This window comes from Balaenoptera physalus, assembly GCF_965194825.1.
Source record: "Balaenoptera physalus genome assembly, chromosome: 6".
NCBI lineage: Eukaryota > Metazoa > Chordata > Mammalia > Artiodactyla > Balaenopteridae > Balaenoptera > Balaenoptera physalus.
Genome location: NC_138885.1, coordinates 66210647 through 66233243, shown reverse-complemented (window position 1 = coordinate 66233243; position 22597 = coordinate 66210647). Strand labels below are relative to the sequence as shown.

General features: G+C 40.0%; 1 protein-coding gene across 5 annotated transcripts in view; it reads right to left on the bottom strand.

The window, feature by feature from the left end:
- RAPGEF4 (Rap guanine nucleotide exchange factor 4) overlaps nucleotides 1-22597 on the bottom strand; it is a 310972-nt gene that overhangs the window by 188298 nt on the left and 100077 nt on the right. The window contains exon 1 of one of the 5 annotated variants that reach the window (XM_082465342.1): nucleotides 4682-6492. The exons of the other annotated variants lie outside the window; for them this stretch is intronic. The gene's annotated coding sequence lies outside the window, so the exon portion shown is untranslated. Of the gene's footprint in view, nucleotides 1-4681; nucleotides 6493-22597 lie in introns of those variants that run through there. 5 annotated transcript variants of the gene reach the window in all.

Sequence of the window (22597 nt, the reverse complement as noted above, 5' to 3'; positions counted from 1 at the left end):
CAGTGGTATGATTTTCTCTGGCAGTGCTTAGCAGTCTGGTTGGAAGCAGGAGAAAGCACACAACTGGATTAAGGGTTGGTATCCAGCCTGGTAGGTTTCAAGATTCTAACTATCCAATACTAGAAAGGTTCATTTCTAAGTATCCAATACCATAATGACTGACAAACAGGAATCACTCAATAGATCTTTATTGACTGGATGAACGGGAAAACTGAAAATATTGGTAAGAAGGTGGTTGAAATATTATAATATGCCCTGGTATCCACACTGAATAGGGAAGGAAGTGGAGACAAGAGGGGGCTAAAAGGGTAAAACTCAAGGGGACCAAAGGTTCCTAGGAGATTTCTCAGGTCTACCAGTCACATGAGCAATATCACCCACTCAAGAAACTTCTAAGTCTTAAAGCACCCCCTAGTGGCTGATCCAGGAAGCTATTAGGCCCAATATTTGCCTTTATTTTTTACTCCTCGAAAGCAGCAAGCACATTCTTATATACAGTCATTCCCTAAGTATCCACGGGAGATTGGTTCCAGCACGCCCCAACCTCCTGCGGATACCAAAATCTGCGGATGCTTGAATCCCTTATATAAAACGGTGAAGTAGAGTCGGCCCTGTGTATCTGCAGATATGGATACCCGTATCGGAGGGCTGGCCGTATTCCTCTTTTCAATGTTCAAAACGCCCTTAATTTCCCTTCATGCAATATCTTTCTCATTCATTCTTTAAACCTGCTGTTCCTCCTCTGTTTCTGAACTTTTGCCCGAGCTACCATAGGTATCTTTCTTTCTCTCCCCCTTTTCTCTCATCCTCATTCCCTTTCCTTTTTCAATTTGTGAAAGCAATCCTGGTCATAGCACATACCGTTAAAGATGAAATTCATGACATGCCTGAAACTGAGGACAAGGAAATCCTTACGTTTCAAAACTGAAGAAGTCAAAGTCTCTTACAGTCAGTGAAAATGGACACAGATTTAAAAATAGCCACAGCGCATACCATCTTGTAATCAACCTGCGTTTCCCAAGTACTCGCATTCAAAACATTTTCCATTCTTACGGTATTGCTTATATTTTAATTAATAACATAAGTCTTTTTGCTATTAATTTTTATCACAAATGTACATGATTTCTACTGTAGGATGAGTTAGGCAGACTTTTGAAAAGGAGCCCAAAGATGTTTACAACATTGTTCTGATAAAGGATTTGCAAATGAGCTTTTGGACAACCTACTTGCCAGTTGGGGGTTTGGCACGGTTTTAATTCCTGCTTGAATTTCCTGAAAAATCACAGTAAGTTATTTAAGAAAAAACAGCTGCCAAACTTTCTGACAAGTCATAATGAATGGTTAAGTTCTGAAAGGTCAACCAGCCATCTTTTGGCTCCCATCTCCTCCTTAAAACCAAGCTATTTTGAGAATTTCCATTCCTCATGTTCTTTTTCTTCCCAACCCTGACACTATTTGTATCCCCTCGGTGGCATTTTTTTTTTTTTTTTGACTCAGGAAAACTTAAATGAGTTCCAAGATTGCAGAAAAGCCTTATTATTTGATGATTGTGGGTCTTGTCTGGGAAAAACTCCAAACATAGATTTGCCATTTTAAGCAATTCCTTTGAATTCTCACTCTATTGTCAGCAATAGTCCTGTTATTATTGGTTTATTATTGATTTTTTTCTTTCCCTTTACATAAGTTAACCAGGCACTCTAATTTTCTCTTCTCTTCCTATGTTCTCCTAGTTTTTAAGTCCCTGAAGGACTGTATTGTTTTAGCTTTTTGAGTTTTGGAGAACACACACACACACACACACACACACACACACACACACACACACACACACACCATACCTTGCCATTATCACAAACCCATGACCTCTTCCCTCAGCACCATGATTATTTCTTCTTTATAATCTTCCTTCTTCTTTATCCTACTTTAATATAATCAGCTGCCACATTCTGTCAATTTACCCTTTAAAACGTATTTCAGATTCATCCTTTTCTCTGAGTTCCCACTGGCACCATGCTGTCTCAGGTCATATTCTCATTGAAGATTCTGTTACCCTCTCCTAGTCAGCTCTCCTGCCCCTCTCCATCCTCTCCCCACACCCCCACCCACGCCCCACCATACACTCAGTCCATACGGTCAATTATCCGGCTTTTAATATTCTGTGAGGGCAGGAAAGCACCTCCTATGCATTTAGGCACACCTCTTAATTCTCACAATCCTGCATGATAAATGTTACCTTCCTCATGTCACAAATGAGGAAGCTGACTCTCCCAAAGGTTAAGCATCTTGTCCCAAATCACCTAACTTGTAAGTGTTGCAGTCACTGGCCCTCAAGGTTGAAGAGGGAAGAGGTGCCTGTGTCATAACAGGAACGTAAAACATTTACGTAACAAAGATTTTATACTTAATCTCTTTAAAGTCAAGGAATTAGACACATGTGCAATTATTACCGTACCAAGGGCAATGGCTTTCAAGAGATAGAATTTATGTCAGAGAAGTAGAAATCCAAGTGTCTGCTCTTAGTTTATAATCTAGTTGGTCAGAGTGTGTATCTAGTACATGCTAGATACATAGCACATGCTAAATAAATACCTGCTCAAGCCAGGACCAGGGAATGGAAGGAGAGTCTTTGTTACTCTCTCCTTCTGGCTTGTCATAGGATGCTTCTTAATATAAAATGCTCTGACACTTCCTCCTGACCCAGTCCCAAAGAATACCAAAATACACTGTTAGGAAACAAAGACGTGGAGGTTACTGGGCTGCCTTCCAACCACAGGCCTATTTATTTTTTCCTAACTACAAACATAATTATTGCTGGATATTATTATGGGACTTTTCCATACGTCCTTTAGTTAGGACAGTGATGACCCAAAGCAGCCTTTTAATGTACTCTGGTCTCCTGCCAGCTTACCTCATTCTACAACTTTGTCTTTGGTTTTTATTTTTAGGATTATTCAAACTTCCCATTGCCTAATCAACCCCTCATTTGACCACTGCTGCTGTTGACTACACACCTCGACAAAGACTCCTTGGAAAAGGTCTTTTTCACTTGCGGCGGGCTCCTTTGAAACAAGTTCTTGCTACCTTCAACATTTTGGCAAACAAGGACACGTTCAAGGAAATTGGAGGCCAAACTTGACAGAGCACTGGGTGCAGCTGCTGGCCCAGCTGTGCGATGATTCTCAACTGGTCCATCACCTCCAAAGCTCAACTATTCAGCACAGCCTTCCTTAGTCCAGCACTCCTGTTGGTCTAATATATTTGGCAACAGCCATTATTTCAGAAATGAATGCTCGTGTGTATTTATAGCAAGTCACGTGCCTGCTCTATCAACAATTAAAGAGATTAGGATTCAGCAGACAAACTCCTCTAATTAGGACAAGATGGAAGACACAGTATATAGAATGCTGCAGTTTGGTCAAGGTTTATTCTTTCCTAACAAGACTGCCATACCGCCTCTCATCACTCAAACAGCCCCGCTCTCCCTAGGGCCACCCTGCTCCCTGTATCACAGTCACTTCCTGTGTCTGTCCCATGGAATTTTCGGTCAGGGGATTCTGTTTGCAATGGACACTTCCAGTTGCCCCTTCCTCCCTCCCTCAAACCACACCAGAGACTCAGTGGACTGTTTTAAGGCTTGTTTTGATATAACATGGACAGCACCATGTGGCTACTAATCTCATTCAGTTACGCCCTTCCCCTGGAGCCTTGGCGGATGTTACATGCTCACACTTATGTAGTCTCTCCTCCGAACAAAAGCCTGAACTCAGTGTCTGGGCCATAAATTCCATCTTGCCTCGCTCTTGCCCATGCATTATTTAAGCAATCTTCTCGGTGAAGCCGGCATGAGAATTTCCCTCTGAGTAACAATCAGCGGGCGCCTTACGTGCTGTTCTAACGGGAAATGTAGGCTATCTGAGAGAGTTCCACCCATTCACAGCCTTGATAATGAAATATGATAATCTAATTTGGTAAAAATAAACTGTGAAATCAGAGATTTGAGGCAAAAACTTTAAAGATGCAATTCAGACGAGCAATCAATGCTTATTCAGTTTCTGTACCATCTCAGCTTTCTCCCTGTGCAGATGCTTAAGTGATGCTAAATTAAATAATTGACAAATTTTTAAAACTGCTGGAAATTACCATCTGTACTTAATTTTGGAATATAAAAAGGTCCATAGAAAACACCCGTTATGATTATTTTGTCTAATAACAGATATGAAACAATACAAACATCCCAGTCATAAAAATATAATGCGTTTCGAGCAGTCTGGCTTACATATTCAAACAGTTTTTCAAAACAAAAGACCACAGGAGGAGTGAAAAGCTGGGTTACCAATACGTCTTTTCAAATGAGTGGCAAAAGAACTGAGTTTTTAGTTTAAAATCTATCCCTCTAACCCTCACCTCCCCCCAAAACAAAAAAAAAAAACAAAACTCACCCACAGGCTTCCTATAGACAGTAATGATCACATCACTTTTTCACATTTCTCTCCTGGATAAACCCTGGGCTAAACTGTTCTCTGTTCAGAACTTTATTAGGTTGGTATTCCATTTATACAAAATGAAGTCTAGGACCGTAAATAAACATGCTTGAGGCTTCCATGAAAACACAGAAAGAGAAACAAGCTCCCTGCGTGGGAACACACTGGCAAATACGTGGATAAAACAAGCTGAAACTTACACCAGACACTTCTCCCAGGTCCAGCTCGGCAGTTGCCCCTAAAGGTACATTCTAGTTATTTTTAATCCATGTTCTGCTCTTCTCACTGATGGGACTACTCAGGCACATGGTCAAGTTGCAGTCAGCTTCTCGGTGATGTATGAGAGCTGGGCTGATTTATCTCGTCTTTCTGCAGCATATTAGCACTAATGTTCCTGCGTCTGCATCCTACCTTTCTTTAGCCGTAGCCCCGGCTTTATCATTGGTAATCTAAATTAAAGAGCCAGTGAACAGAGCAGGGCTGTTGTCCCCCACCCCTCCCTGTTTTCCATGAAACAATTGCCAGGCAGTCATTCCCGGACAAGGATTCCACTGTTTATTCTGTGGAGCCTCCTCTTCAATATCCCATTGAGGCTGGAAGTCAGTTGCAAAAGGAGAGGTCCGGCGAGACTATCTTAGTTCAAATGTCTATTTAGGATTTATTCTCTACAACAGTAGAGATGGCCTCAGGAATTACTAGAGAAAGCTGTCACTTGCCAGTTTTTCAGCCCAGAATACAGAATTGACACTATTTACAAAAAACAGAGTAACATGGTTCTCAACCTACTGCCCAGGGTGCAGCACACCTTTCGGTGATTTTTTTCTTTCCCTAAGAAATCTCTTCCTTTCCCCACCGATGTTTATTTTACACATGCACGCTTCAATGTTTATTTTAATGTGGAATATGAGTGCCATGATTTTAGCAAGTTGCGCACAAGAAGCATAAAATCCTATAAAAAACTGGAGGGAAAAAAAAAAATCAAACAAATCATTATTAACCTTGTTGTAACCTTCTATCAACAAACCAGCTGAAGCAGGAGCAAAAGGCTCTATTTAATTCAGGAGTTGTCAGTCCTTTCAAGATACATTTAAAATTTTCTCGAGCTCCACAAATGTTTGGGAAGAGGAAATATATCAGTACATTTTTCATATGGAAGTTTTTAATCTCTTGAAAACGTTGCTGTCTTAGCAGCATCTCAATACTTTTAACTCAGGTTTCCAATGATGACTGAAATAATACTACGTTTGTTTTCACATTTTAAGCAACAAAACTTTTTAACAGCTGTTAAGCAGCAGCATTTGGTGGATAACCAAGTATAATAAGTTTCGTCTCTATTTTTGTGTATTTTTGTTAAAACATGATTGTTTTAATAATTTTAAACATGTATATTGCATTTTTAATTTTGCTTTTGAAAATTAACAAGTTATGACATATGTATTTCCACACAGACATAATATATAGACTTGTCACTTTTCGTAGATTTAGAATATTAAAGTCTCTAATTCCTTGATATTTGCATTGCTTCAATTTTTCATTATTAAAACAATGCCTCTTGTCAGAAATTCAAAATACTCACATTCCAGGCCCTTGCACCCCCCAACTCTGGAACCAAACTACTGTGTTCAACTCACAGCTCTGCCACTTACCAGCTGTATGACCTTAGGTAAGGTACTTAAACTTATAGTGTGGGTGTATGTTGAATTCATCTGTAAAGTGGGATATTGAGAGTTCTGCTTCTGGTTCAATCTGGAACTTTCTACTTCCCAGCTCTTTTCAGAATTGTAGTCAGGAGAGATAATACTCAGGAGGGCTGCTTGAAGACTACCCAGGGTATTCTTCTAGATTGTATCCCTGGGTTAAATTTTACACATTTAGGGCTTCCCTGGTGGCACAGTGGTTAAGAATCTGCCTGCCAATGCAGGGGACACGGGTTTGAGCCCTGGTCTGGGAAGATCCCACATGCTACGGAGCAACTAAGCCCATGAGCCACAACTACTGAGCCTGCGCTCTACAGCCCATAAGCCACAACTACCGAACCTGTGAACCACAACTACCGAGTCTGTGAACCACAACTACCAAAGCCCGTGCGCCTAGAGCCCGTGCTGCGCAACAAGAGAAGCCACCGCAATGAGAAGCCCGTGCACCGCAACGAAGAGTAGCCCCTGCTCGCCGCAACTAGAGAAAGCCTGCGCACAGCAACGAAGACCCAACGCAGCTGAAAATAAATAAATTAAATAAATTAAAAAAAAATTACACGTTTATATGAATTTCTACACTCTAGAACTTGTTTATATGAACTGCTCCACAAACATCCAGAGTAACAATTTAAAAAATTTAAATCTGGGCTTTTCACTCGGTTGCTTAAAACTCTGCATAGCTTCCCATTATTCTTAGGATGAAAGCCAAAATCTTTATCATGGCCTTCAAGGACTTAGTTTTATTTCACTCGGAAGATAAGCCCACCTTCCCAGAACTGACTGGCTGGGATTCAGAATCATCAATCAATCTAGTCTTGAAGCCGTGCTCTTTACTGGCCAGTCAGCTTGAGCATGGTATCCGAGCACTGGTGTGGGATGCCGAGAGAATTCCAGAAGCAAACACACAGGCCTTTTCTTTTAGTCTGAAAGTAACATACGTGAATAAGATCTCACTATTTCACAAATCAGCTTACAAACTATGACAAAATCAGTATGAAGCAAGTCAGACTCAAAAATGCAAAGTGAAGATAAAATCAAGAGGTAAGAAGAATAAGATGAAATTAAATATTTGATGAATGTTAACTGAAACTGACTTAGGCTAGAGGAGAAAAAGGGAAACAAATAAGAAGAAGCAGAAACTCCAAAACAAGTATTGCTCGAGCTTGGTATTCTTATGCTTCCAAGGTCTATGGCTCATATCAGCTAAATAGTCTTACATTTCTTAAAGTCAACAATCAATCCCATGATTGCTATTGTGAGATTCTTCAATAAACATTTCCTATACTTTCATTACATTACTGCTGACATTACTCTCCTTCAAAAGTTCTCTTTATTTTAATCACTAAAACAACCATATGATAAACTTCACCAGTTTCTAGGTAAGATGACCAAGGAGCCCAACACCACAGGGCCCTGAAAATATGGGATTTTTCATAACCTAAAGATCTACTTTGCAGTTAACGAAGAGGAACATGATCCTTTCGTGCAACTTATATAAGTTTATGTATAAGCTCATACATAAAATAATGTAAAAACCCAAAGACATATGAAGCATCCACTGAGTAATGAAATCTTGAGACAGTCCAGTGCATAAGGAATTGACACCACAAGGCCCCATGAGTCCCAGAGTATGTCCTATGCTTCTTGACATTGTCCTAATAATTTATACCATTAAAACCTCCCTTTGTAAGAAATCCTAAGACTCTGGAACCAAACTACTGTGTTCAACTCACAGCTCTGCCACTTACCAGCTGTATGACCTTAGGTAAGGTGCTTAAACTTATTATAGTGTGGGTGTGTTTTAAATTCATCTGTAAAGTGGGATATTAGAGAGTTCTGCTTCTGGTCATGAAAGTAACACCTTCTCAGAGATAACAATTATAAACTCCAGATAAAATATTAAAACAACAACAATATCTATTTGAGGACACTGAAGAATGACCAAGAGCAGGCAGAAAGCAAAGAGGGGTTGACACTTGGAAGAAGGGCTCTCCATAAGTTACCCATTTTTTTTTTTTTTTTAACAGCTTTTCAACTAAGGGCAGGCCCAGTCAATCAGTTCTGCAGGGCAGCTATATCTCAGGTAGAAACTTGCCATCTTACTGGTTGGGAAGTCAGAGGATAGAGTTCAGAGAGAAGAGAGCAGCTGAAAAATGAGGGAGGAAATCCAGAGAGAAGAAAGCCACAGAGGGGAAGCTCCAAATTCAATATACAAAATCTGATAAAATCTCCAAATGATCCCAATACTATACATGTGTGGAGCAGACTTCAAGTAGCCCAGCTAAGGTGAAAAGAACTAAACAGATCCTGCTGCTATCTGTCACAGGGAAGACAAATTTGGAATTTGAGTTCCATCAATAACAAATTACTTGCTAAAACAAAAAAATTAACACTCTTTAAAGGCCTATGGCCAAATTCAGAAGCTCTATAACATTTCACTCACAATGTCCATGGTACGTTCCAAAACTACTAGTTATGCAAAGAAATAGAAAAAATGTAACCTATCCTCAAAAGAAATGGTAATCCATAGAGACCAACTCTGAGATGATGCAGCTATTGGAATTAGCAGACAAGGATTTTAAAGCAGTTATTATAACTGTGCTAAAGGATACTTAAAAATCTCAGCAGAGAAGGGGAAACTATAAAAAAGAACCAATTGGAAATTTGATAACTAAAAGATACAATTACTGAAAAAAAATTCACTGGATAGACCTAACAACATATTGGAAGAAAACAATAAAAAGTATCAGTGAACTCGGATGTAGAAAACAAACTTATGGTTACCAGGGCATAAGGGGGGTGGGTAGGGATAAAATGGGAGATTGGGACTGACATATACTCACTACTATATATAAAATAGATAATTAATGATAACCTGCTCTATAGCACAGGGAACTCTGCTCAATACTCTGTAATGTCCTACATGGGAAAAGAATCTTAAAAGAAAAAAAATAAGTGCAGATATATGTATATGTATAACTGATTCACTTTGCTGTACACCTGAAAGTAACACAACATTGTAAATCAACTATATTCCAATAAAATTTTTAAAAATAGATAAAAAATGTTCATAAAAAAAGTATCAGTGAACTTGAAAATAGAACAATATAAATTATCCAATCTGAAGAGAGAAAAAAACTTTAAAAAGGAACAAAACCCCACGTTCTAGTATGGAATAAAATAGCGTAAGGTCTAATATGTATGTAATTGAAAGCCCAGAAAAATGGGAGAGGAAAGAATGAGCAAGAAAAGAAATTTTGAAGAAATAATCCAAATTTGCGAAAATCTGGTTTAAAAAATGACATAAATTTGCAAATTCAAAAATCCTTGCACTCTGCAAACAAGATAAATGAGAACAAAATAAAATAAAAACTCATGCCAGAGCACATCATATTCAACCTGCTAAAATTCAAAGATAAAATCTTGAAAGCAACTAGAGGAAAATGGCATGAACAAGAGAAAACTACACTAACTTTTCATCAAAACTAATGGAGGCTAGAAGATAACATAATGAAACCTTTAAAGTACCAATAGGAAAAACAACTGACAAGCTAGAATTCTATATTTGGCAAAAAATATTCTTAGACAACGAAGGCTAAATGAGGACATTTTCAGAAAAAACAAAACCTAATCACCAGCAGATTTGCACTATTGGAAATGTTGAAAAAATGTCCTTCAACATTAATGTTGAAGAAATGTTCTTCAACATTATAAAGGTAAATGACACGAGATAGTTATTTGGATCTACAGAAAGGAATGAAGATCACTCAAAGTGTTAAATATGTGAGTAAATATAAAACACACACACACACTTCACACACTTCTTTGAAACTCTTCAAAACACATACAACTATTTAAATTAAAATTATAACACTGTATTGTTGGGTTTGTAACATAAATACATAAAAACAGCACAAAGGCTGGAGGAGGCAGTAAATGGAACTATCCCAGTTGCAATGTTCCAATGCTTGACATGAAGCACTACAATACTAACTCTAAGTAGAATGTGAAAAATTAAAAATATATATGGTAATCCCCCGACCAACCACTAAAAATTAATACAAAGAAATTTAAAAGCCAATAGAAAAATTAAAATGGAATTCATGGCAGCCATGAATGTGCCTCGCTTAGGTCTCCCTTCCAGAAGAAGCAAGCTAATGAGCTGTAAGGAGTACAGTCAGCTGACAGCATCCAAAGGCAGCACCTTTGGGATCAACTGTTTGTGAATCAAAGCCATGTTCTTCACCATTAGTCAATGACTGAACATGACAGGGATACTAGCACTTGGACATTTCCTCCCAGTGCAAAACTGTTTACAGGCGGTATTTGCACCAAAGCCCTCCATCAGGCTGGAAGACACTTTCTCAAAATCACAGTGCAGTTTGAGGCTCTTTCTACCCTACCCCTCCTTTCTTCCACCTTCCCTTCACAGGTGTCAGATGCCTGCTCTCTCTCTTTTTTATCTTTTGTCGGCATTGCATCCAATAAATTTCTTGCACCTATAGTGCCATCTTGGCATCTGCTTCCTGAAGAACCAACCTAATGCAGAATTCTAAAAAATACTCAATTAATCCAAAATAAGGCAAGAAAAGAAGCAAGAGGAACAAAAAAGCAGATGGGACAAAGAGAAAAAGAGCAAACTAGTAAATCTAAATCCAATCATATAAACAATTATGTTAAATGTAAATGGACTAAATATTCCAATTAAAAAGAAAATTGCCAGAATGGATAAAAATTAAAACTAATCTATATGTTCTCCTTATATTTATAATACAAAGAACAGATAATCTGAAAATAAAAGCATAAAAAAAAGAAAAAGCATAAGAAAGCTCGAGTGGCTATATTAACATCATATGAACTAGATTTCAAGGCATAGAGTATTACCAGTAATAAAGAGAGATTTTATAATGATAAAGGAGGCAATTTACCTGGAAGAAATAAAAATAATAAATGCATAAGTGCCAAATTATAGAACATTTTGAAACAAAAATTGACAAAATTATTGAATAAATAGACAAATCCACAATCACAGTTGGAGATTTTAAGCCTGTTCTCTCAATAACTGATAGGACAACAAGATAAAAATAATAGTAAGGACATGGAAAACTTGAACATCACCATCCAGTACACTGAGCTAATTCACATTTATAGAACACCTCCACTAAGTACAGAATAGACATTCTTTCCAACTGTACACAGCACATTCACCAAGATAGACAATTTGGTGTGCTATAAACAAGTCTCAACAAATTTCACAAGACTGATATTCTACAAAGTATGTGTTCTGACCATAATTCAATTAAACTCAAAGCAATAAGATATTTGGAAAATCCCAAGTATTTGGAAATTGACAACACATTTCTAAAGAACTCATTGACCAAAGAAGAAATCACAGGGGAAATACAAAAATATTTTAAAGTAAACCATAAGGAAAATGCAACATATCAAAATTTGTGTGACACATTTAAAGCAGTACTTAGAGGGAATCTTACAGCTTTAAACATTTATAGTAGGAAATAATAAAGGGATAAGAGCAATGATCCTAAGTTCTACCTAAGAAGCTAGAAAAAAGAGCCAACTAAATCCAAAGTAAGTAGAAGGAAGGAAATAATAATTTTTTTAAAAGAGCAGAAATTGATGAAATAGAAAACAGAAAAATAGAGGAAATTAAGAAAACCCAAAGTTAGTTCTTTGAAAGATTAACAAAATTGATAAATTCCTAGCATGACTGATTAAGAAAAATTTTAAAAGAGAGAATACAAATTACCAGTACCAGGAATGAAAAAGAAGGCCTCTCCAGAGATCCTAATATGTTGAAAGAATAATAAGCAACTATACTAAACAACTTTGTGTCAATAAATTTGGAAACTTAGATGAAATGGACACATTTCTTGAAGAAAGAATTTACCAAAATTGACATATGAAATTAAAAATCTAGAGAAGTATATAATAGATATACTTCTCTATATCTATTAAAGTAATTGAATATATTATCAAAATCCTTCCCATAAAGAAAACCCCAGCACAAATGATTTCATGGTGAATTCTAGAACATTTAAGGAAAAAACAATGTTACTCTTATACAAACTTTTTCTGAAAACAGAGCAGGATGCAACACCCCCCAACTCATTTTATGAGGCCAGCATAACCCTGACACCAAAATCTAACAAAGATACTATAAGAAAATTACAGCTCAATATGGACTCCAAAATCCTTAACAAATATTAGCAAATAAACTCTAGCAATAAAGAGGATAATCAACCTGTTTTACATCATGACCAAATACAGTTTATCTCAGGAATGTAATGCAGCTTTAACACTTAAAAATTGATTATTATAATTTACTGTATTACCAGAACAAAAGAGAAAAACCATGTAGAATTTGAATACATTCAGAAAAGGCATTTGATAACATTCAATACCAATTCATGATAAAAAAAAAAAAAACAGAAGGGGATTTCCTCAATCTGCAGTTAAAATCATATTAACAGTGGCAAGTCAAATGCTTTTCCCCTAAGGTCGGTAACAAGGAGAACATGTCCACTCTCCCCACTTCTCTTTACCCTTGTACTACAGGTTGTAAACAGTATAATAAGGTAGGAGAAATAAATAATAGGCATAAAGGTTAGAAAGGAAGAAATAAGACTCCCATTGTTTGCAGATAACACAATTGTTTCTATACAAAAATCATAAGAAATCTAAAATGGGATAATAGTACCTACCTCATATAGTTGTTATAAGAATCAAATGAATTTAAATTTGAAATTTGGAACTGTGCCTGACGCACAGTAAGCACTATATAAGCATTAAGCAAAAATTTTAAAAATACGTCTAAATATCAAATCTGGGAGTGACAATGAGTATAGGTTTATTTGTCAGAAGAGCTTAAAGAGAGCTACTTCAAGGAATAAGATTATGTTTGGTTGGGGGCCCAGGTTATGAAAGATTTCAGGGCAAATAACACTTGGGATGCCTAGAGAATGGCCAGTTCTGACATTTCTAAAATAGAAAGATGAAGTCTGTTAGAGTGACACTGTCTACAGAGTTATTACTTTAATATGGGATCTATAATGTCTATACAGTTATATAAACAAATCCAGTTGTTGTGTCTAATGGACAAATGACTTGCTGTGATCTATAAGTACTCTTATGGCAGACTATCCATGAGAGACATGTACGTAGGGAAAAAAAGGCAGTTGGCATAATCGTATTTACAGTAGAATTTAATTTCCAGTGCAAAAAAGATATGCATATATGATAACTGCATTGACATGTGCATAGAAAAATTTCAGGAAATACCCAAACAGAAGTGTTAATTAATAGTGGAGAGCTCTAGATAGTGGAGTAGAAAGGACTTTTATTTTTTACTTAATATCTTTGGCATATTGTTTGAATTTTTAATAATATTTTTACTTTGTAATTAAAAAAATAAAAATCCCTTAACTAAAGCAAAAAATATATCAACACTTAAAAGTCACAATGTTTAGAGTCTATTTGTTTTCTAAGTCAAATAAGATGAAAAGGATTCTTCCTTTGTGTTCTTTAAACAAAGGTAGTTTCATTTTAGTCATCAAGAGCATATTCCAGATGTTTTTGCCCCTGAGATCCCTCCCAGCAGCCCCACCAAGTGGAGAGTGGGGAGAATTAAAAACCCAGGTCAGGTCAAAGGTTCAGTCTGTCTTCACTGGCAGGCTCATCAAAACAGAGAGCCCTGAGAAGGCCCCTGCGCCCCTGCGAGCCGGCTTCACCATAATTCATGCCTTCTGACTTCTGAACCAATCGGGAACTGGTTTCCCCTACTCCCATCCCTGGATGCGTGGAGACCACGGAGAGGAATCTGGATCAGAGACAACCTATTACCACTGGAGGCACAGAATTTTAAGTAGAATGACCTTAGAAAATGTCTAATTCATCCACAGACAACCACTTTCCAGGTAAGGAAATAGAAGTCTAGAGATGTAACTTGCCCAAGGTCACAGGGTTACTAAGTGACCACAGCAGGTCAGGATAGCGTCCTTTCTGTGATGATGGAGAGAGGGTCTAAAAGGTCCTACTGATGCTGGACCAGGGGCTGTGCCTTCACCAACAGAGTATACTAGGATGCAGGCTTGACCAGGAGCGGAAGGGAGTAATCTTCCTGCCCTTTATCATAGACCTTCAAACTGGAGTGCAAACATCAAAAACTGACTCTGTTATTCATTTACTCTCATTACTAGTGTTCCATAAAATGCATATACACTTTCTCTACAAATAATCCATTAGTGTAAAAGAGCAAATGTTTCCTATTTGAGATGTGCCTTCTGGCCACATCATTCAGAGATGCTTTTAGTATATTACTAACACTAATGAAGGTCTCTTGTTAGAATGTTTTCCACATTTTGGTTATAGGCAATAGAAAACCTGGAGATATTTAAATTAATGCAATGTGTATTACTATGCTCTAACGCACTGTGTTTTTTTTTATAGTGGGAACTATAAATCAGTTTCTAGAGTTTAAGAGGTAAACCAATGATTAGGCTCTGGAATTACTTAGAATCCATAAATCTGAGACTGATTTAATCCATAAATCAAACTGCCTTGGAAACCTGTCCAGAACCAGAAAGGCGCCCTTCATTCCTCTCTGCTAAGAAAAGAAAAGAAAAAAATCCCAAAGAACAGTCATGATAGCACTCCCCAAGATAATGAGATAAAATCCATATTGGATATGGATAGGCAAACAAGAAATCATTCTTACCTATTTATCAACCCTCTAAAACCTCCTACAGGTGGTTATTTATTAACATTGGTTATAACATACTCAGCATAATAAAATTGTTGCTTGATTCAACATCACATTTTCCCACTAATAACAGACAAGCTTTCCAACAAATTACTGTAAGTTCCTCGAATGCGTTAGGAATATTCTTTCACGTATACCCTCTAGTCTGCAGGAATACATCTTGGGGTTAAGGAGAGGCATACCTATATTTATTGTAAGAAGCTAAAGGAGGATACATAAGTGGAGCCCCTGGCTAGACATGGGTGCTACTCACATTTATTATATTGCCACCAGCCCCCTCCCAGACACTTCATTACTAATGATTTTCCAACACGAAAGCTTTTTAAAACTTTGATCTTCTGTGAAAAACTCGGTAGGATAATAAAAACCTTCCAGCTGAACAAACAGACTAGGGCAGAAAGACCATCTCCTTAGCATTTGCCACGGAAAGTATCATCTGCCCTGACTCCACCCTGGTGTTTCATTAAAGTGGTGTCGTTCAAAATATGCAAATGACAGTAATAATTTGAAGAAACAAATGAATTAGGTGAGCCTCTATAGGCAATTTACTCAAGGTAATTAAGAATGCTAAGTCAAACAAATTATTATTTTAAATGACAAGTAAGCTTTAATTAAACTTGATTTCTATACTAAAATGAAACTACTAACTCAACAGAAGGGATCCAGTGTGAATTAAAAGGCAAAGTGTGTCAAGAAGGGGAAAAAAATATGTACACTCTGACTTTTGATTCACCAGATTAGGACCAGGTATCACTGTGTTTTCACTGGAGCTAGCTCAGAGAGAGGTATTTTTGTGCATGAATTTAGAATTGATATAAAGTATTTGGGGTGGGCTTCCCTGGTGGCGCAGTGGTTAAGAATCCACCTGCCAATGCAGGGGACATGGGTTTGAGCCCGCGTCCAGGAAGATCCCACATGCCACGGAGCAACTAAGCCTGTGCGCCACAACTACTGAGCCTGCACTCTAGAGCCTGTGAGCCACAACTACTGAGCCCACGCACCACAACTACTGAAGCCCATGTGCCTAGAGCCTGTGCTCCGCAACAAGAGAATCCACCGCAATGAGAAACCCACGCACTGCAATGAAGAGTAGCCCCCGCTCGCTGCAACTAAAGAAAGCCCGTGTAGCAACGAAGACCCAACACAGCCGTAAATAAATAAATAAAAATAAAGTTCCCTTTTAAAAAAATTTAAAAAATAAAGTATTTGGGGTGCCTCAAGCATGAGTGCATTTTAAATGGTAAAGATGCTAAGCAAAATTAGAATCAACCCAAACCTAAGGTAATTTCTCTCCAACTAGCATCTCAAACTTTCTCTATCATTAAGAAAGGGAACCCAGCAGACTGTAGCCCGCTAGGGATTAAGAGTCCTTCATAGGGGTTAGGGGGACACGGTGACCCACAGTAGAACCTCCACAGCTATGATAGCCACCAACCCAAAATACATGTGTATGATGGATCAAACCAATGGGCCCTAATCAGTAACCATGGAAATAAAGGTGCCCATAGAGGGAGAAACGTCTCCAGAGTTGTTCTGAGATGAACAAGGCTAAAACATGGTCCTATTAAAGTAGATCATACTTGCGTATTTAGTCCTACAGAATAACATAATCTTAATAATTACCATCAATTTTGAAAGCGTCAAGTCTTCTCTGAGACTAGGCGTATCCACGTCGCTTCCCTTTGTAATGTTTTGTCCCAGTAATGTTACTGGGACTCTCACTGGACCCCACCCACCAGCCCTGGCAAGCAGTAAAGGCCTCACAGAACCACCTGTTTTCTTCTCCACATGAAGCAGCTCTCCTGTTTTAGCCTCCTGGCTCTTCCCTCTTCCACCTTCAGCCCAGCGTCCCACGGGAATACACACAACGCGCCCTGTCCCCTCCGCTCCTGGCTTTCTGGTCAGGCCGGATGACCCAGGGCAGGAGTCAAGGAGGAAGCTAAGAGCAGGGGCCGGGCCGTGGCAGAACACAGCAGGGAGGGGCCTGGAGAGGCCACTCTAAGTCACCACCTCTGGCATCTAGACCCAGCCGCCCTGCCATGCAAGACCTTTTTCATGCAGTTTCCCTAAGTAGTCTGCCCTCAGGACGACCCTAGGGACACTATCGAAATACTAATGGCAGTGGCAAGGAGTCGGTGTCAAGCCTGTGTTCCAAGGAGCAGAGAGAACTCCGGACTACTGTATTTTCTCCTCTGTACTTGTGCCTTCACTCTAGAGAGGTAATCGTGCAACTGCTGACTCTGCAACTGGGGAGGGAAGAACTCAGGAGACCTGAAGAGGCCAGAGTGTCCTTCTCCTTCTATCTGCTCCCGCCCCTGGCCGGAATGGGATTCATTCATCCAATAACCACCGGGCACTGTTGACGTGTCAGGCCCTACACTGTGCTCAGGGCACATAGCAAGACACCATTCTGTTCCCAAGCTGCCCACATTCTACAGTCAGGCGAGACACGCGAGCAAGCAATTACAAAATAACATGCTGGAAACGGATGGAATGGGGACATCGGAGGAGTGAGAAGGTCGGGGGAGGGAACAGAGGAAGCTGCCCGTGCCCGAACATCAGTCCCATTGGAATGTGTCTGCTCCTCTGACCTGCCAGAAGGGGAGCTGCGCGTGACACGAAAAGAGCTTTGTCTCTCACATTAGAGCAAAAATTCCAAGAGTGCTGGGGCTTGGTGTGTCATGAGGGCTCAAGAAATATTTGCTGAGTGAATGAATGATCTAAGAATTCGGATCTGCCCCTGGGACTTTTTGGACAGAATCTTGGATCTGTCCAAGGAGGATCTCAGAGGTCATCTAATAGTCCAACCTTCTAGAATTTATAGACAAGAGACTTCTTTTAAAATGTTTGCACAGCACAGCGGAGTTGCCCAGAGGAAGTGTGCTGGGCCCATAAAATGTTTGCAGGTGAGTGGATAAAGTGTGCACATCCAGTCAATGAACAATTATTCAGCAAAAAAAAAAAAAAAAAAAAAAAAAAAAGAACTACTGACACCTAAAACACGATGGATGAATTTCAAAAACATGACTCTCAGGGAAAGAAGCCAGACATAGAGACCACATAGCATACGATACCACTGATATGAAGCGTCCAGAAAAGGCAAATTTATAGAGACAGAAAGTAGACCAGTGGCTGCCTGGGGCTGAGGTGCGGTAGAACAGGATTAACTGTTAACTAGGCATGAGGGTTCTTACTGGGAGGGTGAAACTGGTCTAAAACTGGACTATGGTGACAGCTGCGCCACCTTGTAAAGAGACTAATTGTGCACGTGAGATGGGTGAATTTTATGACATACAAAATATACCTCAAAGTGGTTTAAAAAGTTTTGCAAGAGGAGTAATAAGTTATACGTTTACCCTCATGCTGCTATGAGGGGGCTGCTATGTTGCAGACAAAAACAAAGAAGCCCAGATTTGAAAGCACCCCCCATCTCCTAACCCCACCCTCGGAGCCTGCCATTCCCCTTTCTAAAAAGTCTGCTTGTAGACAGAAAGCAGATTAGTGGTTGCCAGGGCTGCTTCGCGGGGATGTGGTCTCCTTACGGGGTGTTGAAAAAGTGCTGGAACTAGACAGTGGTGAGGGCTGAAAAACATTATAAATGTACTTACTGCCACTGAATGGTACCCTTCAAATGTTTAAAGTGGTAGATTTCATGGTATGTGTATTTTACCACAATTTTTTAAGTCTACTTTCTTTTTTCTTTTTAAATTTTTTAAGTCTACTTTTTTTCCTCTGCCACGTTTGAGGAACATTTTCACATTTCCCTTTCCTCTGCCAAATCCATTCCCCAGTAGCCACAGAGGGGCCAGCTCCTGTCCCCAGACACCTCATATCAGGATGTCTTAGTCCAGGTGACAGTGTAACTCTAAGCTGCATATGCTCTCATCACCTTTCCCCGGGTTGGCAAACGTCAGACATTAATTAAAAGAAATCTGGGCTTGGTTAGCAGGTTAATCCTGGCTGGCTTCATTCAAAACAACACACAAAGGGACGTTCCCAAAGCTGTCAGGCCATCTCTTGAAGGGTTGCTACTTGGCTCCCCGGCTCCCTGGCAGCACAGAAGGGCAGCGACGCCTCCTGGCACGTATTTAGCCGCAGCGTATGATGAAACACTTGCTGCTCGGTCAGAAATTCTGCAGGTTCACAAAGCTCTAGAACTCCCTGCTTCCACAGGGTCCAAAAGCAGCGCCAGCCTGGCCTGGAATCACTCCCATATGGTTCCTACTGCAAATGTCCTAGGTCACTGGGACCAGTGATGATTCCTGGATTACTTCTTTCACCAATATCATTGGCTTCAGTATTCCTATCAGACAATCTGTAAGGTGAGTTAAAATATTCTTTCTTTTTTCCCCAATAAGACAACAGTTGCTAAAGCATTTAGTCAGTTGCCCAAGGATTTAGAGCTAGAACCAGGGTCTCAACGTGCTCAGGGTTCATATATTTGATTGGTGTACATAGGAAGTAAGAATTATCAGCTGTAAAGGATTTTCTACCTCAAAGACGACATCAGACTGATACTCTCACTTTGGTATTGCTTAAAATATGCCTGGTATAGAATGAACTAGGAAAAAAAAAAAAACCCTTCGGGTTTCCAACTGTGAAACGGTACTTGGAGAGCAAGTGCTAAATGCCAAATGTCTAAAAGACCTCCTCCGAGGAAATACTTCCTCACTGCCAGCCAAAAATCACAGGGACACACTGTGGCTGAATTTTTAAATTGTGTTTTTTAGACACTGGATAATTTTCTGACCATTAAAGACAATCACAGCCAAACCTAACAATAAAAGTAATTGAATCTCATGCTCGATAAGCACACAGCTGATTCACTGTGAGGTGCAGGAGAGGACGGGGGCGGGAAGTCCAGGAGCAATTTTCCCTCCGCGTAAAGCAGAGCCTGCGTTCACAGTGGAGAAGCCCGGGATGGAAGTGTGCTTTTACTTCCCGACTGCCCTGTTCTCTAGGGCCCACGCTCCCAGGTGGCACCTGAAAACCATCAACAGGTGTTAGAGATTTAACCCGGCCTCTGCCCCAGGTCTCACAGGCCCAGCTTAGGACACTGAGATGAGGTTTCCAAGAGACGACAGGGTGAGGCCACATCCATTCTGCCCTTGGGAGACTGTGCCTGCTTCGAGTCTCCCAGGGCACTGGGCGCACACAGGGCACCCAGACTTTCCCGGTGGTGCACAATGACCAACCATAAAATACAGCCTAACTTGGGGAATGTGCAAGAAAGTTTTTGCCTTGCATTTACACCAATTGCATTCAACCTTAAAGATACCACACTGACCCGACTTAGAAGGATTTACAAGCTAATGGCAAAACTACTAGCAGCTGTTGGAAATAAGCTAGCCAACCACTTGGTGCCAGAGCAAGGTCTATTTCTGCAAACATTTCATGCGTACAGCTTTTGAGATTGAGTTGGTGGTCACAGAGAAGGTCTGCATGGATTGGCCTTTACAGAAAAGAGACCCTCATGTGGGAGCCTTGGGTAACGTAATTTTCTGAGCATCTGGATTCTCATCTATAAAATGGGGGGCTTCCCTGGTAGCGCAGTGGTTGAGAATCTGCCTGCCAATGCAGGGGACACGGGTTCGAGCCCTGGTCTGGGAAGATCCCACATGCCGCGGAGCAACTAGGCCCGTGAGCCACAATTACTGAGCCTGCGTGTCTGGAGCTTGTGCTCCGCAACAAGAGAGGCCGCGATAGTGGGAGGCCCGTGCACCGCGATGAAGAGTGGCCCCCACTTGCCGCAACTGGAGAAAGCCCTCGCACAGAAACGAAGACCCAACGCAGCCATAAGTAAATAAATAAATAAATTTAAAATAAATGTGATTTGAATAAAATATAAAATCTGGTTTAAAAAAAAAAAAATGGGGATTCAGGGCCACAATCTCAAACACATGAAATGCTTGCAATGGAATATATTCACACTAAGTGGGATAAATAGAGACTATAAATAGCCTCCTGTCCTTAAGAGTAGAGTCTACATTTTTTCTTAGCTCAAAAGAGTGACATCATCCCTGTCTTATTCTTTTTCCCTTACTCCTCTTATCCAATTATTTTTTTACATCCTATATTCCCCGACAATGCCTCTCAAACCTGTCACCTTTTCCGAGTCTATATTCACCCCAGCAAGGCCTTATCACGGCATGTGAGACCACTGTCATAAATTCCTAGTTCATGTGCAGCCTCCCCAAACTATCCTGCGCTCTTCAGTCAGGTCATTCTCATTCATAATCACTGCGCTGACATCAAAACTCTAAAGACAAGGCAGTGTCCACGGGACCAGGTCCAGACTCCTCGGCTTAGATTCCTGCCCATTTTCCCACGTCCCCATCCACAGATTCTCTGCTCCACCCAAACTGATTCCTCAAATGCCTTTAACTTCACCACCTCTGCAACCACACCCCTATAATTCCATGGCCTGGGTGCAGAGTGTGTTCTACAAAACGGTCACAACAGTATCTCCCATCCCATTTGCTCTTCCCACACTGTGACTTTAATGTGTCAAAGGTTGGGTCTATATTCCCTCCCCTTGACTCTGGGTGCACTTGTTACTATGACCAAAGTGGCAATGGGTGACACACAAGGTAGGTCATAAAACGGAAGGCACGTCTGCCTGGCTCTCTTGGGACACTAGCTCTTGTTACCCAGCCTCCATGCTAAGAGGGAGACACGCAGCCACGTGGAAAGGCCGTGTGTAGTTGATCTGGTCACTAGCTCCAGCTCATCCCAGCTGACAGCCAGCATCAGCTGACAGACATGCAGCCTTCAGTTGATTCCAGCCCCCAGCCATCCTCTGAGCTGCCCCAGATGATCCTAAGCAGAGTGGAGACAAGCTGTTCTCTCCCATCCCCCTGCCCCATTCCCCACTATGCTCGATCCAAATTGCAGATTCATGAGCAAAAGAAAAGAGTATGATTGTTTTAAGTGACTACATTGGGATGGTTTCTTATGTAGCAATAGGTAACTGGAATAGACTAAAATGCCCTCCCCTTCTTTTTGGCTGTCTCAAATCCTACCTGGCTTTCAAAAGCTCAGTACAGATCTCACCTCCTTCATGACGTTAAGTGATTTCTGTCTCTCTCTTGTTTGAAGCCTGAATAGCACTCAGTAAAGACCTACCATAATGGACCATAATCTCCTTAAGAGAGAAGGCCATGCCTATGTTTTCTGGGGAACCATTTCCTATCATCTCTCAGAATATCTTACATATAACAGATGGTCTATATATACACTAGATGGATAATTAATTTTCTAGCCTCCAGAGTAAAATGCACACAGTAGGTACCTAATACATGATACACACTATGACAAGTGTTTAATACAAAAAAAACAGGAAGAGAAAAACAATAAAACTAGTTTTTAAATGGAGGATCAGGTAGTTGTAGGAAATTCAAACCTTTCAAGTCTTTAAACTGCCTTTCTACTGAGTAAAGTAGATGCTTTATAAATTAACAGTTTTAAGTTCAGGAGCGTGTGTGTTTTCAGCCAAACACACATGTAGATTTGGATGTCTCTTTGGGAACTGTTCCTTTGTTAATAAATGCTAAATGGGCATTTTGAGAAGTGGTAGTAACCATCCATGTTCTATGGTCCTGTAATTACTCAAGGATAATTAGAGCACGGGAGCGTTTAGA